Source organism: Hyaena hyaena, unplaced genomic scaffold (assembly GCF_003009895.1).
Source record: "Hyaena hyaena isolate Hyena2069 unplaced genomic scaffold, ASM300989v1 scaffold_36, whole genome shotgun sequence".
NCBI classification, from domain to species: Eukaryota; Metazoa; Chordata; class Mammalia; order Carnivora; family Hyaenidae; genus Hyaena; species Hyaena hyaena.
Window position 1 is genome coordinate 3,766,131 of NW_024080668.1, and position 12,600 is coordinate 3,778,730.

Below are 12,600 nucleotides of genomic sequence, written 5' to 3' on the forward strand. Positions count from 1 at the left end.
AGTGGCCTAACCCCGGCTCACAGTGTCTACGCCGTTCAGCTCGCGTCATCCTGCCGGCAGGCGGTCTACACGGTCCCCTCACGGGAGGAATGGGGAGGTCCGTCCCGCAAGGTATTTTGGGAGGAAAAGCACCACATTCCTTTTACCACAGCGTGTTGTTTTAATTGTATTTTATTACTTGTCATTGCTGTTAATCTCCTAATTTGCCTAATTTGTACAAAACTTTATCATAAGTGAGTATTTATGGAAGAAATCCTCTATATTGGGATCACTTCTCTTTGCAGGCATCTCCTGGGGGGTTCTGGAATGTGTCCCCTCCGCTAATGGGGGGAGGGGCAGTGCATATCCTTTCACAGTAATAATAAACGGGGACTAGCCTGATAGCCTGGTCAGCAGCCTGCTTGCCTGAGTCCTGCGAGCCATTTCAGCAGATGAGGCAGCCTGGAGGCCGAGCTGGGAGCCTCTGAGGTGGAGCCCTCTGGTCAGAAACACCAGAGGCAAAGAGGCGCCTGGGTGGCTCAGGCCCTTAAGAATCAAACTTTGGCCCAGGTCATAATCTCACGGTTGGAGAGTTGCAGCCTGGCCCTAGGGTCTGTGCTGACAGCTCAGAGCCTGGAGCCTGCTTTGGAGTGTCTCCCTCTCTCTCTGCCCCTCCCCACCTCAGGCTCTGTCTCTTTCTTAAAAATAAATATTAAAAAAAACCCAACAACACAGGTGACAAGAGTTGTCATCTTAAAGGGGGCTGGGGGCTGTCTTGTGGAACTCAGCCCTTAATCTGCGCAGTCTGTCACGCATCCAGGTGCATAGCATCAGAATTGAGTTAAATTATAGGACACCCAGCTGGCGGTGAATTACCAGGGGGATCTCACACTGTTGGTGGCCAGAGTATTGAGAGTGTGAAAGTCCAGGAGGGAAACAGGTTTTCCACCCTAGCTTCTAACTTCCTTTATTTGCCAAGCATTACGGGAGCATATAGTGTGATCTACGCTGGAGATGGAGAGTAGGCCTCTCCCCCCTGCTCCAGAGTGGTGAAACAGACCTGTTGTTGTATCATTTCAGTCCACTGTGGTTATGCGACCCTAGCGTTTTGTGGGAGTGGGGTTTAGCCCTATCAGCTGATGTTTACTGAATTTCTACCGTGCAACAGGTGTTCTGCCTAATGCATTTCTCCAAGACGCACAACCCTATGTGACAGATTTTATTCTTCCCATTTTATAGAAAACAAAGCTGGAAATTGGGCTAAATAACTGGCTTAGCCACAGAGAGGCAGAGCTGGGATACAACGCCAGCCCTTGTTCTTTTTTCTCTTTCTTGAGCTAATAATTTTTTGTATATTTTTTAAAATAAATGCACCAAAGAATCATGCAGTGCTACCAGCATCGGATGCAATTCTGGGCCACAAGTCTGCACCCTCCTTTGCAACTGGTCCTGTGACAGCAGAACCTTTTGTTTTGCTGTTAGTATTTACTTGGAGCCCGTTACCTTCAAGATAGAGAAACATGCCATTTTTTTTTTCCCTGTATGATTTTTGTTGTCGAATTACCACTGCTGGATGTACCTTAGCGCTGGTTTGCCTTTCTTCACCATGGCCATCACCATGTTACCCACTCAGCAGCAGGGACTCTGTTCAGTGGTCCCTTGATCCCCTTCACAGAGATGGTATGTAGATTTTTGACTCCTGTGTTGTCAGCATAGTTGAACAAGGCTCCTATGAGAAGACCCAGGGAAATCCTAAAGGTCAAACCCGAGCACCCACCGCATCCTCTCTTCAACATCTTGAATGCCGAAAGCCGGCCCTGTGCTCTTAACTGCCATGCTGGGTCTCCCACCTCCTTGGCCAAGGTGAACCTTGAAGGCAGGGTAGGACAGCCCAGTGTTGGTCAGCAGAGGTTTGTCTGAGGGATGCCTGCTTTGGAGGGGTGGGGTTGGACCAGGCTTTTGCCCCCAGAGCTGCTGTCCACCTCTTCCAAACCAGTCTTCCTGGCTCCTGCACTGAGGCAGGCCGGAGGCCCTAACAGGAAGCTGCAAGTCGGCAGCAATTGAATTGAGAAGTTGTGCTGAGATTGGAAGCACCTGGAGACCAGGAAAAGCAAAGAGGGTCCTTGAGCTGGATCTAAATGTAGCCTCGCCGAGGTGCTTAATTTTTCCCCCTCACCCTTTCATTGTTGATTTTGAAGGAACTCAACTCCCGGGATGAAATGTTTAAGGCTGAAGAAATAGAGTTTTTCTTCAGTGTGGCTTTTGTGTAAATAAGACGAACACGAAACACAAATGTTGCACTGGTTCTTATTGATTTAAGTGGTAACAAGTTAAACAGTTTTACAGTTGGCCAACTTAGTGCCTTCTCCCGGCAGCTCTGCAGCTAATTGTGGCCATGTGCCAGGTGATGAGACTTAATGCCTGTTCCAGTGTCTTTGTCTCTCTGTGTCCTGGTACCTTTTTCTGGTTCTTTGTAATGCTGTCTCTTTCTCTTCATTGATGGTCTCCTCTCTTTCTCTTTTAAATCTCCACAAGTCTTTCCCTCTTGTTCTGTTTTCACTTCGGATGCTACAAGAAATAGAGCAGACACAGACCCAGACCTCAAGAAATTTACAATATGCTCTTTCCATATTGTTCAGTATCTGACTGTGGCAGGGTACAGCTGGTGGCTGTCATGTCTGCTTTTGTCGCTGTCACCCTAAGGATATGAGAAGGAAGGAGAAAACGCTTTTTGTGACCTTTGTCCTCAAGAACACAGCTCACATAGCTGTCTGTGAATCCACAGAGAACTTCATGCAAGTCCCGGGCTTCTCAGCTTGAAGTCTGTGTTTGGGCTCCAGGATGAGGGAGCCTCTGACATAGTAAGCATGTTTCTAAATATGTGCATGTGCATCTTTGGGGTGGGGAGAGTTTCACAACTTCGATTGTATTCTCAAGGTAGATCATGAACCAGATGGTGTCAAGAACAGTCACCCTGCCAGTGAGGCCCCCGGGGGTGGGGAGCCCTGTCATTCAGAAGAGGGTCAGAATTTATTCAGCTCTGGACAAGGGTTCTTAGTAATTCTCTCAATCAGGAGCCTTATTTACCTTCTCAGGGTATCAATGAAGAAATAAAGCAATAATCACATTTGATCTTTCATTCTAAAAAAAGTCATGTCCTTTGTATTTAGTCTTATTGGTGGGCTGATTTGCAACTGAAAAATTATTGAACTTTGTTATGTGCTTGAAAGAACAGAATATTTTCATTCTATTAGAAGGATGGAGTTACTGTTGCTTTATTTTTTTTGCTATATTCTGAAAAAAAAATAAATATGACTGCTCTTTTCATTCATTCATCCATTCAACTGTGCCTTCCCATATATCACATACCTGCTACATTCTGGGGATTTGATGATGAAAAGACAAACAACACCCTTGTCCTCAAGGAACTTATAATTGGCAATCTAGACAGACAAACCTGGAAAAAATATGAAGAGTATAAGAGCAGGGACAGCTCTGAGACTAATGGGACCATGTGGTTTGTGGGTGGTCGTGGTCCCAGAAGGGTTCCTAGAGCAAGCAGCCTCCAAGCTGAGCTGAAAGAGGGGGAGTCAGCCAGATGAAGGAAGATGTGGTGGAGGGAGTGTCCTAGGGAAAGCGAATGACATATTTAAGTATTCAAGAATGAAAGAGGGGCAAAGCTTAGTGTGGAAAGTGAGAGATTAACATGTCTGAAACAGAGAAAGAGAATGAATGGAAGAGTGGTTTCCATGGCAACCCACTTCAATTTTTGACAGCACTGAACCAGAAAGTCCTTCCTGACCATTAACCTTTTCACATAAAGCCTTGGGATGCTCCCTGGTAGACAAAAATCTTCATGAGATTAAGACAAACAACCAAGGATTTCTTCTTTCTATGTATTTAATCTGAACAGAACTTTTAAACAAATTTTGGCTGTGCTGTACCCTTGCCATGCCCACCCCCTGGCACGTTGTCCTTAACCCTATCCACTCAACTCTAAGGTTTTGTATATGTTCACCTCCCCCATCCGACTGGGTGCTGTGAAGGGCAGAGATGTGACTATTTCTCTGGGGTGTTTGGTGTAGAGCCCAGTACACAGCAGGTGCTCAGATAGTGCTTTGTGGCTGACCAATGAATGGATGAATGGCTTTGATGCTAGTCTGTGATAAGTCTTAGGAGCATAATTCAGGATGGAATGGAGACCAGCAGGGAAGCTGGACAAGTCACCGCAGTAGGCATCTGTGTCACCCTAGGAAATAGAGGTGCTTCTATGCCATGGATTTCATGGATGTCATGATTATATTTCTCAGCATATGTTTTTCTCTTCCAAACTACAGTACTTCCCTCAGTTATACAACACACTAGTTTAGCATTCTGCAAACGGCTGCCCAACAACCATGCTTAGATTTTAGAGGTCTTGGACAATTGACATTACCAGCTAACAAAACAGTCCAGTGTGTCAGTACGGCAAAGCCAGAATGTGAAACTTACAATAACTGCCTTGGAGAGTGGGCCTTTACTCTGTTCTCTGTTTCTGTTATTCTGTGACTTCTTGCTGTTTTGGCTCCTGTTGTCTTTTATCTGTGATTATTCTACTATGGTAGACAGCCTCGAAGATGAATTTCAGTGATTCCTGTATTTTGATCTCCATGCTCTTGTGCAGTCTTCCCCCCCCCACCCCCCACCTTGAGTGTAGAACGAACTCAGTGTCTCATAACTAACCAATAGAATATGGGAAAAGTGATGGCATTACACGAGGTTATTAAAATGACTGATTCTATCCTGGGGTCCCCTCTCTCCCAGTTACTCTTTTCTTCTGGGAAAAGCCAACTGCTGTGTTGTGAGCTGTTCTGTGGAGAGGCAGAGACATGGCAGAGAACCAAGGGAAGCCCCTAAGCAACACCCAGCAAAGAACTACAGTCCATGAGGAGCCGAATCCTGCCAACAGCATGTGTGAAAGCTTGGAGATGGATCCTCCCCCAGTTATGTTTTCAGTCAAGACTGTAGCCTCACCTGGCTCCTTGATTGCAGCCTGTGAGAGACCTTGAGGCAGAGGCACCCAACTGAGCCACATCTGGATTCTAGACCCCTAGGGAAGGTGAGATAGTAAAAGTTTCAAGCTTCTAAGTTTGGGATAATTTTTTATTGAGCAGTAGGTACCCTATGTAGGTTTTGGTATCATTAGTGGGGTGATACTGGAATAAATACCTAAAAATATGGAGTGGCCACCTAACTGGCCAGTGGATGAAGGCTGGGAAGAGTTTTGGTGTGTGTATCAGAGAAAACCTAAGAAAATCCGATAGTAGAAAACTGAACTTTGATTCTCCTGGTGATTGAGGTCTCAGAGGGAAGTGAGAAATCTATCAGAACTAGGAGGGGGGGGGGCGGGGAGAGAGAGAGAGAGATCTTTGATGTCATGGCAGAAACTTAACCTTCTTGCCTGTTCTGATATGGAAGTGGAAGATGAACCTAATGAACTGAATGATTAAGTTAAGGAGGTTTCCAAGCAAAATGTTGAAGGTGCTACTGCCTGCTTTCTTCTTGTTGCTTATAATAAAATGCAAGCAAGAGGACTGATAATTGAGCGAAATACTGATTAAAAAAAAGCCAAGACTTTGATGGATTTGAAAATTCTGTCTCTGGATGGAAAACAGTTATAAAATTAAGAAATACCTTCTGAGCACTGCCAGGACCTTTCTCTAGTTGAACCTTCAGCTCAGGCTGCTGCCCCAACTGACATCTTGTTGCAGCTTTGTAAGAGACCTTGAGTCAGAGGCATGAGTTGAGTTGTGTTCAGAATCCTGATTCAGAGACTGAGATAATGTTTAGGTTGGTAAATTTTGGGGTAACTTGTTTTGTAGCAATAGGTAACTAATGCTATTATTATCTGCAGCTGGAAGAACATCCATCTCCAACCATACTAAGGTCAGACGATCTCAATATCAACAATACAGGAAGTTGATAGGGAGATTAGGTAAAAGTTAACATACTGAATCTTGTCATCCTAAGATATTTCAGGGAAATCTGACAAGTCCAAAAAGAAAGACCTAAAGAGACTAACATCAGGAGTTCTGCAAGGAAAGTATAGACCTATCCTTTATGTACCGGTTGTGAAGCCAAGGTTGATAGGCCCCAGCCATACACACAGAGCTTTCAATCTGTTAGCATGCTATTCTGAAATATGAGCAGACACACAGATATTTGAGGAAAGCATCTAATATGAAAGACATAAACCAAAACCATCGGAGGCAACTTTGAGGAAATGGACACCGTGGGGGAAGGAAAAAATGTCAAGTCTGTCAAATGCTCAGAGCTAAGATAGGAAGCTACAAAGAAGGAACAGATCATAATCAGGTCTTGCAAATTTAAAATTTGGTAGCAGAAACAAAAGTTCAATAGGGTCTAAAAATTGTATGATTGATGATGACAGGGATTTTTTCCCCACAGCAGTATTTCTAGTGCCTTGAACATTGCTTTGTACATAGTAGACACTCAGCAAAAATTTGAGAGAATGAATGAGGGTTGAGAAAGTTGGATAAATCTCTCTGTAGTGAAGCAGGAAGCTAGGAAAGCAAAGTAAAGCAAAAGACTTCTCGGAGTCTAACATCTGAATAATGAGAACTCTAGAAGGAGTAAATTAGATGGGAAAAAATAATCACCCAAAAAATATTCAATAAAAATTCCCAAAATGATCTGTATTTCTGGAATCTGCATAGTGGATGAAAACTGAGCTTACTAAAGTTGTTATTGTAAAATTTCAGAATATCAAGGACAACCACACTGAAAGCTAAAAGACAGTGAAGAAATACTTTCAAAGTTTGAGAGTAAAATAATTTCCAATCAAGAATTCTATACTCAAGGGTAGGATTAAGGATATTTTTATATACTGAAAACCTAAACAAATTTCTTTCCTATATACATCATTTTTTTTCCTATGAATTCACTAAAGGGTGTCCTTACCAAAACAGAGAAGCAATCCAAGAAAAACAAAGACCTAGGACCTGAGAAACAGGCTCCAACCCAAGACTGAGGGGGAAGGAAATACTCAGCATACTGGTGAAAGGGAGGATCCAAAATGACAGCTGGGTAGGAAGCCAGAAGACTCCAGAGCGATTTCATCTTTAGATGAAAGAAAATGACAGAACACCTAATGTGGCTGAATGTGTCTAGGGGATATACACAGCTGGGGAAGACTTTGGGGCGGAACTAGTGATAGGCACATAGAGAACCAACATGACCACTACGTACATGGCAAACAGTGTTGGGCACGAATGGAAGAACAATAATGGTATCCAAATGGCCTGGCTGTGGAGAGCGTTTGTATGATAACAGTAACGTAGAAACTAAACGTCGTACCGGCCGAGTGTACTTCTAGCTGCAGGAGGAGAGTGCACAGGGAGGTGGAAACAAACGTGTGCACCTACGTGGTGAGTTCTGGTGGAGGGTGAGGAGTTAATTCCTCGTCTTTCAGACGAGTCAGTAGAGTCTAAAAGTCCATAAAATAGCATTCCAAGCATGTTATTTAGGGACATAGAAATAAATTCAAAAGAAAGTCAGGTAAGAGTTGAAAGTGATTGCCCCCAGGGAGTGGGAAATGAAATGGAGATTGTGGTAGAGAGACATGCTGTTTTTTAATAATAAGCCTTATAGAACTATTTCCTCCTTAAACTATGTGCATGCAATTCTTTGATATAAAGATACATTTAATTAATAAAAAAAGTAATCGAATGATAACAAGCAGATGACCAATTTATAAATATCAGAGCACAGATTTAGGACAGAAAATGAAAGTACCAAAAAACTATGAAGGTAATGAGATGCTTTTCTTCCATTCTCCATGAAGTAGATTTTTTACTACTTCAGCTGAGAAAATGATATTGGATGCTGGTGAGTTTCTAAAAGAACTTATGAAAGTGAACTATCTGTTGTGTTAAAGAAGCATCTTTGACTTGAGCAACGTGTGGAGGACTTTGTAGGACAAAAGACTGCAGGTCAGGGTTGGCTATTGGCAGAATGCTTTTAAGGAGGACTATAAAATTTTGAAAGAACCACCTTTCAAAATGAATCTTAGGACGCAGAACCAATTTGACATGTTCATTAAGCACCCAATGCATGCCAGACTCTTGCCAAGAGCTTTGACATAGACCATGTTGCCTATATTCACATCAACATTTAGAGAAGGATCTCAAACCCTCAGTCTGTAAGTGAAGAATAGGAGGCCCAGAGGGGTTAACTTACTTGTACCCCTTTGAGGGGAGACTCATTTGAGCCTTCTCTAGTAAAGGGGATTTTATTCTTTTTTTTTTTTTTTTTTTTTACAAATAGTTTATTGTCAAATTAGTTTCCACATAACACCCCGTGCTCATCCCCACAAGTGTCCTCCTCCATGCCCCTCCCCCCCTCCCCCCCCACACCCATCGGTCCTCAGTTTTTGTCAGCATTCAAGAGTCTCTCATAGTTTGCCTCTCTCCCTTTCCCCCACCATTTCCGCCCTTCTTCTCCCCCTTGTTCCTCCGTCAAGTTCCTCCTAATCCTCCTATACGTGCAAACATATGATATTTGTCCTTCTCTGCCTGGCTTATTTCGCTCAGCATAACACCCTCAAGGTCCATCCATGTTGCTACACATGGCCAGATTTCATTGTTTCTCATTGCCATGTAGTAGTCCATGGTATAGATAAACCACATCTTCTTGATCCATTCATCTGTTGATGGACACTTAGGCTCTTTCCATGTTTTAGCTATTGTGGAGAGTGCTGCTATGAACAAGGGGATTTTATTCTAAGGCTATAAACTAGAATAGAACCTGGAGATCCTCACTAGACTGTTAGATGGTACCAACTGGATTTAAGCTGGAGTTTGTCTGAGTCCGGGGCTAGGGCTGGGGGAGAAGAGGCAGAGGTTCTTTCCTGTGCTGTCTGGGTGTGTGTGTCTGATTATAGTCCTGTGGATTTAACAAGGTAGATGGTATGATCTCCGCCTCCAACATCATGAGTGGCCATGGGTACAGATAAAGGAATAATGGACCAGGGGGGAGGACATGGGGGTCTGGAGTCCGGGCTCTACCCCTAAGTTGCTGGGTGACCTGGGATAACTTCCTTCATTTCTCTGTGCCTCTAGTCCTTCATGTTTATAATGAAGAGGAAGAACCATATGATCTTAGTTTTCTCCCTTTTTGGATATTAGGTGATTCTGTACTTCATCCCTGTTATGTAAGGAACGTGACCTAAAGAGGTTCGGGCAGTGGGCACTAGCTTCAGCACCTTCTTCAGTGCTGCCTGGGGTTTGATGCATTTGGTACAGCTCCGCAGAGGCTGGCAGAGATCAGGGCAGAAGAGCAGTAGGTGGTTTCCTCCTTCCAGGCTGCTTCCCTGGCATCCCGCTTGTTGGCTCAGCTGTTGTCAGTGGGTGTGTGTGATTGTTGTGGCAGGAAGACCCTGGGCTTTACCCTGGAACACTTGGGTGTAGCGTCCTGGATTAGCCATTGATTCATTTTCTTTGACTCCGTGAACATGTGTCAGGCTTTTACTGTGTGTTGGGTGCTGCTGGAGGACATGGAGATGATGAAGGTATGACTGTACCCTTTGGAACCTCCTAGTGTATTACTGGGGAGAGGTCCACAAACAGATGACTATAAATGCTCAGCGTGTCTGCGAAAGGAACCTCTCTGCAGGGCTTTGGGCAGAAGGAGGTGGTCAGACAAGGCCCTTCAGAAGAGGTGACTCTTGACAGACGGGAGCGAGGGTGACAGAGTGGCAGAAAGAGCTTTTCAGGCAGGAGAAGCAACATGAGCAAAGACATGAGGGTATGAAGCAACAGGTCCTGTTCAGAAAACACGCGTGGAAAAAGCAGGTCTCTGCTGCATAACTGTGGAAGGTCTCTTGGGAGAAATTCAGGTGTCGGTAAGCCTAGGTGATGGAGTGCTTTAAGAGAAGGTGAAGGACATGGTGGAATTTACTTTTACAGTGGAATGAAGGTTCCATCTCTGTATAGGTGTTGACCCTTTATTCCTTAGAAAGCTGCACACCCCCCCCCCCCCCCCCCCCCCCCCCCCCGCCCCAGTGTTTGATGCTAGAATATTATTTGGAGCTAGACCTGGTCACAATATCTTTACTTCTCTCCACCTTGTATCACTTCTCCCCTCCAGAATGTGGATCTCTGCCCTCAAAGTTGGTGTGGCCAAAGTCTCCTGAGGGTGGCATTTTAATGTCAAGAAAGGATGTGCTCTCTCTCAACAATAGCTAAAACATGGAAAGAGCCTAAGTGTCCATCAATGGACGAATGGATCAAGAAGATGTGGTTTATCTATACCATGGAATACTACATGGCAATGAGAAACAATGAAATCTGGCCATGTGTAGCACCATGGATGGACCTTGAGGGTGTTATGCTGAGCGAAATAAGTCAGGCAGAGAAGGACAGATACCATATGTTTGCATGTATAGGAGGATTAGGAAGAACTTAACTGAGGACCATTGGGGAGAAGAAGGAGGAAAATGGTGAGGGAAAGGGAGAGAGGCAAACCATGAGAGACTCCTGAATGCTGAGAAACAAACTGAGGACTGATGGATGTGGGGGGGAGAGGGGAGATGGGCATGGAGGAGGGCACTTGTGGGGATGAGCACTGGGTGTTATATGCAAACCAATTTGACAAACTATTTGTAAAAAAAAAAAAAATAAAGGAAATAATGAAGATAAAAAAATAAAAAGAAAAAAAAGAAAAAAAAAGAAAGGGTGTGCTCAATGACTTCATGACCTGGAGGCTCCTGCTAGACCCTGGTTTTGATGCATCAGTATCTACCTACTCCAGTTACAATGACTGGCTTCTCGGGGAAGTTTCTGGGGTTGGCCAGGAGGCAGCATTTTCCATTTTAGGCCCCTGTTCAATGGAGAGGTAATTGGTAAAGCTTAGCATTGCTGTGGGGCTCCCACAGACTGGCACCAGTTGACAAATATTTATGCAGGTAGCATCCGTTCTGATGAATAGTTTGAACACCACTCATTCTCATACAGGTTCCTTTCTCACACCTTCTCTCTATTCTCCCTGACTGTTCCCCCTGTGTCTTAATAATGTTTACACAGGCATGAGACCCTTTCTGGTCTTCTCTAGTAAAGGGGATTTTATTCTAAGACTATAAGCTAGAATAGAACCTGGAGATCCTTCTAGAATGGAATCCGTTCTAGTGATTAGTGTTGATTCCCAGATTACTGATGGGGTACTGTCTCTTTCTCTTCTTACTACCAAGTGATTCCCTCCACTACTCTGCATCTTTTCTCTACCTCAAAGCTGTTGCTTGTTGAGACTCTTAATGCCTTTGTATTACCTTATGGTACTTTTCCACCTTCAGCTCCCACAGCTAACTGGTCCATTCTATCAGTATTTTCAGGTTGAAATTGTGACAGATGGAATGTGATTGGTCTAGTTCATCGGTTTGTACTGGGATCACTGGTTATGCTCACTTCTGTCCCGTCACCTCTGATCGTGAGGGGCTGTGGCTCTGTATAACCAAACATCATCATCTGTGTTATAGTGAACTGTGGTGGACAGTCTGCCCTTGAGACAGGACTCAGAGGACTGTGATTAAACACCCTTAACAAATTAAATCAAGACCCACTGGTAGGACTGTAGATAATGGCTTTTGTATTTATCTTGTTTTGGAACATTTTAGCTCTAGATTACACTTCTAATTTTTTTTAAGTTTATTTTGAGAGAGAGAGACAGAGACAGAGCTTGTGTTGGGGAGAGGGAGAGAGAATCCTAAGCAGGTACAGCACTGTCAACAGAGCCTGATGCAGGGCTTGACCTCACGAACTGTGAGATCATGATCTGAGCCAAAACCCAGAGTCAGCCGCTGAACCGACTGAGCCACTCAGGCACCCCAGCTCTAGATTACACTTTTGGTCCTAATAATTTTCCAAGTAATTAAGAATAAAGTATCTTGAAAATCAAGTCAGTGACTGTCTTTTCCAAATATGTCCCTGGATTCTCAGAGATCTACACTTTTGCTCTAGGGCAATTGGCCTAACCTAGATCCTAAGTTCACACTCAGAAGTGGTCATCAGGTAGAAGTTTCTGCTAATTGAAGGAATCTATCAGTTGAATACCCTAAGATACAGCGGTAATTTCTAGAAAAGGTTTTTGTGACATTAATTTGTTTTACTCTGACAACTTGATTAATCAGTTTTATTGTGACAACTTGTTTTGCTGCAATGCTGCCTAATCACAGAGCTGTCACCAAAATACTTTATGGCTTCCCTGTTTTCCATCACAAATCAAAAACTCCAGCGACAGCTCACCAACATAAGAAGCAGCGATAATTAAAATGCATTCCGACAGAATTAGAAGGCATTCAGTTGGGTGATGTTATTAGGGAGATTGCACTTGGAGAGAAAGAACAATCAGACTGCATTCTTTCTAAGTAATTACACAGCTTCCCTGGCGAATCCCAAATGCTACACCTGTGTAAAAGTTCAGGGGGTGAGCTGAGAGCATTGCAGCCACCTCTGCTGGGTGCATTGCGTTTTCCCTGCTGGATCTGGGAAAAGCAGAGCCTCTGCTCCTCTATGATCACCAAGAGCCAGGGCCATTAGGATTCCACCAATAGACAGCAAGAAATAGAGA

General features: G+C 44.0%; 1 pseudogene; it reads right to left on the bottom strand.

The window, feature by feature from the left end:
* Positions 1-1,360: 1,360 nt before the first annotated feature.
* Positions 1,361-1,775, bottom strand: LOC120229926 (annotated as a pseudogene).
* Between the last annotated feature and the right edge of the window lie 10,825 nt (positions 1,776-12,600).